The sequence below is a fragment of the Callorhinus ursinus genome, unplaced genomic scaffold (assembly GCF_003265705.2).
Source record: "Callorhinus ursinus isolate GAN/ISIS: 27379988/994484 unplaced genomic scaffold, GSC_fseal_2.0 scaffold44, whole genome shotgun sequence".
In the NCBI taxonomy this organism is placed as follows: Eukaryota; Metazoa; Chordata; class Mammalia; order Carnivora; family Otariidae; genus Callorhinus; species Callorhinus ursinus.
The window spans coordinates 3,703,482-3,709,874 of NW_027397106.1; the positions used below are offsets into that span (position 1 = coordinate 3,703,482).

At 44.7% G+C, this 6,393-nt stretch overlaps 1 protein-coding gene across 3 annotated transcripts in view; it reads left to right on the forward strand.

The window, feature by feature from the left end:
- Window positions 1-6,393, forward strand: part of BIN2 (bridging integrator 2) — a 29,418-nt gene that overhangs the window by 6,938 nt on the left and 16,087 nt on the right. The window lies entirely within an intron of this gene.

Here is a 6,393-nt window from a genome sequence, read left to right on the forward strand (position 1 = left end):
TTTCCCTGGCAACCAGAGAAACTTCCCTTTCCTGTTCCTGCTGCCCTGGGTTTTGGGGCACAGACAAGTGCTCTTCTTTTCTCTTCATGGCTCCCCCAGCTACGGTGGCATCACCAGGTCCTTAGACAAAGTTGCAGCGAGCCCCCGCGCCCTCTGCTTTTGGCTTATCACTTCCCCAGAGTGCCTCTGTCCCACCCTCCGGCTCTTCTCATCAGAGTTGCACCCAGTTTTACTTGTTGCCTCTGTGTCCACTCCCTCTGCCTCACCTGAGCCCTCATTTCTAAATAATCCCTCCATCTTTCACCTGTCACTCTCCCCAACAAACCTCCTGTTCTCCCTGTGCCTTTCATCTTCGCTGGATGCTATGGGTAATTTTATGTAGAAATTTCCAGTAAGAAGTGGAGAACGGGTTTAACCTCCCAGGGGATATTTCACTTCCCGTCTCCATGTGCCAGGCACTGTGCTGGGTGCTGTACGCACATGATCTCATTTAACTGTCATCTCAGCCCCGGAGGTTGCAGTCCCCTCTTTATCGTGGAAGGGGCTTATTAACTTACATAACTATGCAGTTGTCATGCAGTTCTACCACTTAACTCATCCGAGTTAGGTCACAGCTCACGGGTTAAGGACACAGTCGCCCACTAGACTGCTTCACTTCAGACACCAGCCATAAGCTCCGGAGCTCCCAGGCCCCCTGCCCTTCTGACCAACACTACAAATTTGGGGGTTCCTACTAGCCACTCAGTTTCCACAATCCCTGAGAACAACTCACAGAACTCAGGAAAGCGTTCTATTTACAATTACTGCTTTATTACAAACGATACTAATCAGGACCAGCCAAGTAAAGAGACACATAAGGTGAGGTCTGGGAGAGCTCCAGATGAGAAGCTTCTGGGTTCTCAAGACATGTCACCTTCCTGGCACTTTGATAGAGGATTACCAACCAGGGAAGCTCACCCAAGCGTCAGGTGTCTAGAGTTTTTTTTATTGTGATTTCATTACATAGTGAATCCGTGGCCACATGATTGAATTTAATCTCTAGCTCCCTTTCTCTCCCCTCCACTGGAGGTCAGGCTGATATCACCTGTCTCAAAGCCCCAGCCCTCTAATCACATGATTCATCTTTCCAGCCTGCCCAGCCACCATCCTGACTCATTTGTTTAGCATAAACTGACTCTGATCTGAGAGGCCCACCATGAATAACAAACACATTCCTATCACTCAGGAAATCCCAAGGAGTTAGAAGTTACTTCCCAGGAACTGGGGACAAAGGCCGGCCAAATTCTTGACTGGACGATATCAGTAAATTGAATTATATGGAAAATAATTCTCTAAAATTATATTAAAAGGACATTCACTATAATCTAATTCAGCAGTTGATTATATTAGAATCATTTGGGAAATGTATATATATATTTTAAAGATTTTATTTATTTATTGAGAGAGAGAGAGAGAGAATGAGCTGGAGGAGAGGCAGATAGAGAGGGAGAGGCAGACTCCCTGCTGAGCAGGGAGCCTGATTTGAGGGGGCCTCCATGCAGAGCTCTATCCTAGGACCCTGGGATCATGACCTGAGCCGAAGGCAGACACTTAACCCACTGAGCCACCCAGGCGCCCTTTGGGAAATATTTTTACACGTGAGATCTCTGGTAGTAGGGCTTGAGAATCTGTACTTTTAAACTTGTTTTAATGGAAGATATCAAATATATGCACAGATAGGAAAACTTGCATAATTAATCCACATGTACATACCCATCTCTCAGCTTTAATAATTAATCAACTCATTTCTGTCTCCACCTACTTTCCCGCATCCTCGATAACTATGAAGCAAATTCTACGTATCATATATCGTTTTATCCATAAAAATTTCATTATCAATCTCTAAAGGATTCTTTCAAAATATAACCGCAAAGCCATTGTCACACCTAAAAATATTTTCTATGAGATATTTACTCATTACAACAAACCAGAAAGGACAAGAAAAACATAAATTAAAAAATCCTGATTTCGGGGTGCCTGGGTGGCTCAGTCAGTTAAGCATCTACCTCCGGCTTGGGTCATGATGCTGGGTTGGAGCCAAATCAGGCTCCCTTCTCAGGATGGAGCCCGTTTCTCCCTCTCCTTCTGCCCTCCCCCCACTTGTGTGTTCTCTCTCTCAAATAAATGAATAAAATCTTAAAAAAAAAATCCTGATTTCACACCCTCCCAAAGTACCACCACCGTTGTCTTATATCCTTACAATCACTCTGCTATGAATCTGTATGATCTTTAGTAAATCCACAATAAATAAATAGGTTTACAAAAGTGAGATTATTCTGTTGATACTGGTTTTATAACTTGCCCTGTTCAAAGTTAACAATATAATACAAATATCCCGCTAAAATGTAAGATTAAGTGGTATCTTCAAAAAGGAGCAATAATTTCTTAATATAAAATATCCAGGCAATATTCACACTCCCCTAATGACGTCATTTTTTTTTTTTTTTGGTTTGTTTAAATCAGCAACTTGTTGGCATGTTTAAGTCTCTTAGGTTTAAAGTTAAATCTCTTCATCTGAGGAGTTTGATCCCTCCCTTGTGCAGTTTGTTTGTCGGTGACACTAGGTTGTTCTCCTGACGTTTCCTGCAGTCTAAACGTGACTGATTGAGTCCTTGTAGTACTGTTCAGCATGCCCCTCTGTCTCTGGTATTTTCTGTAAATTCATAGTTAGATTTAGAGGCTTGATGAGATTCAGATTTTTGTTTTTGTTAATTTGGGTGGCAAGAATACTTGTAATTTTTATAGGTGTGAGAGTTTTCCGTCTGGAGGCACATAATGTCTGCGTGTCTCCTTTTTGTGTGACATTAACAGCCTTGGTTGATCATTAACTAGGGAATCCACGTTTTGTATTAAGTTTCCAGGTAATGATGATGTAGTAGCTAGTCTGAGAACAGCATTTGGCAACCACTGATTTAGTCTAACTCTGGGGAGGGAAATAGGATCTGCGAAGGAGGTCATTTAATCAAGGTAAAAGACTAAGAGTTGCAGAGCTGGGATTCCAACTTAAACCCTGTGCCCTTCCCCCCGCACTTCACTAGGAGGCCTCTGGGGGCCTCTGCTCAGTGGCAGTGACTGTTCTGCTTCCAATTGCAGCACGAAAAGAACAGGAATCAGTAAGTCGACACCCACATCCAGAGGGTTCTGCCTCTTGGCCCATTCTGTACCTCGGTCTTTCCTCTTCCTCTCTGCCTTAAAGGATGGATCTACCAATGGCAGGTGTGTGGGTAGAAAGGGTAGGAGATGAAGGAAAGACCATCAAGAAGAAGAGGATCAGATAGATGTTGACAGTCCCCTCAGAATTTCTGGATGAGCCCATCAACTGAACGTCACTTGAAGGGGGGAGAAGCTAGATTTGGAAATGAAATGGTGGTAGAATAGGAATAAGAGAAACTTCTCCCGAGAGAAGGGTTTTCCTCCAGTGACTGGTATTTGAGCATGCATGAAAAGCCCATTTCACAAGCACGTCACGGGAGCCTGCTGCACACTGGGCACCATGCTACGTTCTGGGACTTCGATGTGAATAAGACAACATGCCTGCCCTCAGGCTCTCACAGTTTAAGGGGAAAGACAGTGACAATGCAGTCCAGTCAGAGACTGGACCTGGGGTGGCTAAGATGAACAAGGGGGAAAAAAACAAGGTCAAGGAGATTGAGAGTGAAGTATTCCAGAAAGTGGACCAGTTGGTCATGTGCCCAGGGCCTTACCACAATCAGCTTGTAGGTGAACTTTTCATTAATAAATAAATATCACTCCCAAACTTCCCAGCCTGATTCCAAGGCCTTGCCACTCACCTGGGTTCCTAAGCAAATTTCCATAGGTACTTTTCCTTGAGGGCTCTGCTTTGCTTCCTCTTCAAACCGTATTACATAGGAAGAATAGTTTTCCTCAAGCAGCATTTTAATTTCTGGTTTCTGGTAGTGACAGCTGCTTCCAATTCATTGCTTTTAAAATCAAACCTCGGGGCGCCTGGGTGGCTCAGTCGTTAAGCATCTGCCTTCGGCTCAGGTCCTGATCCCGGGGTCCTGGGATCGAGCCCCGCATCGGGCTCCCTGCTCCGCGGGAAGCCTGCTTCTCCCTCTCCCACTCCCCCTGCTTGTGTTCCCTCTCTCGCTGTCTCTCTGTCAAATAAATAAATACAGTCTTTAAAAAAAATAAAAAATAAAATAATAAAATCAAACCTCATGGTGATGCCTAGGTGGCTCAGTTGGTTAAGCCTCTGACTCTTGATTTCAGCTCAGGTCATGGTCTCAGGGTCTTGAGATCAAGCCCCACATTGGGCTCCGTGCTCAGCGGGGAGTCTGTTGGAGATTCTCTCTCTCCCTCAGCCCCTCCCCCAGTTTGGGCATGCGTGCTCTCTCTCTCTCTCAAATAAATAAATAAAATCAAACCAGCTTTTTTTTTTAAGATTTTATTTATTTGAGAGCGAGAATGAGATAGAGAGAGAGCGCGCTTGAGAGGGGGGAGGGCCCGAGGGAGAAGCAGACTCCCCGCCGAGCAGGGAGCCCAACGCGGGACTCGATCCCGGGACCCCAGGATCATGACCGGAGCCGAAGGCAGACGCTTAACCAGCTGAGCCACCCAGGCGCCCTCAAACCAGCTTCTTGTCTTCCTTGGGGACCTCCATCAAATCAAGCACTTTCAGCACTTGCTCAGGATTGGTCATGCTCCTTACTGTTTTGCTGAGTGTGTGGGTTTCTCTGAGTCCATTTCTCTCCAGCAAGTGGAGAATCCCAGGTCAAGGATCTTCCTAGCACATAGCTTTGTCTGCCCAGGTGCTTAGGACAAGCTTCCGGACAGGGTGGTCCATTAACTGAGGGCTGGGGCTGTTTGCGTAAGGGATAGGAAGGCCCAACTCAGATTCTCTATGGGGTTACCAAGAATTTGGCATGGATTCAGAGAGCCAAAGTAATAAAATCATAAGCTACAGGGCTAGAAATGGTCTTACCCGACATTTATAGAGGAGGAGAATAAAGCCAGGAAAGTGGAATAACTTGCAGGTTTTTGACTCTCAGACAAGTGGGAACCTAAGACTGTGCAAGTTGTATCTGTCAAGAAAGAAGAAAGATGCTGGGACTCTTCAGCCTGAAGACATTTTGGGGCCCGGGGACAGGGACAGGCCAGCAAAATAAAATGACACCCAGTGGTGTCCCACCACCCCACTTCCTGCTACCACACACACACACACACACACTTCATCTCCTCAAAGGAAGAGCAAGAGCATAAAGAAAGAACTTTGACCTAGAGGTTTGATCCTAAAACACAGAAGTGGAGTTGGGCTTTTGTGAGGTGCAGTTGAAGGCAGAAGGCATTCACATTTTATGGACTCTGGTATCAATAGAACCCCCTGGTTTTGAACAGCGTACCTACAGCCTCCATAGTCAGGCATGGTAGGTAGCCTTGATTACTGATCCGATTTTTCAGGCCATATAATATCTAATGGAGAAAAACAATTTTGATTTCATTTGTAGAAATTATGCAAGATGGTTTAACAGCTTTTGTTACTTAGATGTATATTTTGGAGATCAGATCTTCATGGTGAAATAAAAAGTTGAGCCCATGTTCTTTTCTTTCAAAAAAAGAACTTGAAATCCTTGTTAATTTTTATAATCCTCAAAACTCTTTCAGAAGTCTCTCAAACTTTGACTATCACATTTTTAAAACTCTCAAACTTATACCCACCTACCATATCCATGTTTAAAAGATTTTACGTACATTGAACATCTTAGACTACTTTTTTCCCATTAATGAAAAAGCAAAGAGGAAATGAAACATCCTTCCTGGTGAATACTGAGTGTTTCCGAATTTTGGTGACTGACTGTCTCCATCGTGCTATTGAAAGCACTTCCTCAGGGTCACCAGTGACCTCCAGTTACCAAGTCCAGTGACTGTGACTGGTTCTTCCTGCACTCTAACCTCTCTGTAGCATCCGGCCCCTCCTTGGTCATTTCTCTGACACTCTCCTGATCCTCACTTGCTGTGATACACCACACAATGTCGGCTCCTCTCCCAGCTCTCTGACAGTGTCTTTGACTCCCCTGAGGCTATCTGTGCGTTCGTGTCCCTTGAGTCCTGGCATTCAGCCCCAAGGACTTTTAACCTGAGGTATGGTCAAGAGTTTGGGATGGCTTAGAAGTAAGGCAGAAAATGTGGATGAAATAATTAGTCCAATTTTCTTTGACCGACTTGACCTAGATTTTCTGCTGCTAAATTTACATAATAATGATCTTTCCTACAAAGATTTCCACAGATTAAAAAAAAAATTAAGATTTATTTATTTGAGAGCGGGGGGGGGGGGGGGGGGGGGGCAGAGGCAGAGGGAGAGAGAGAGAATCCCAAGCAGTCTCCCTGCTGAGC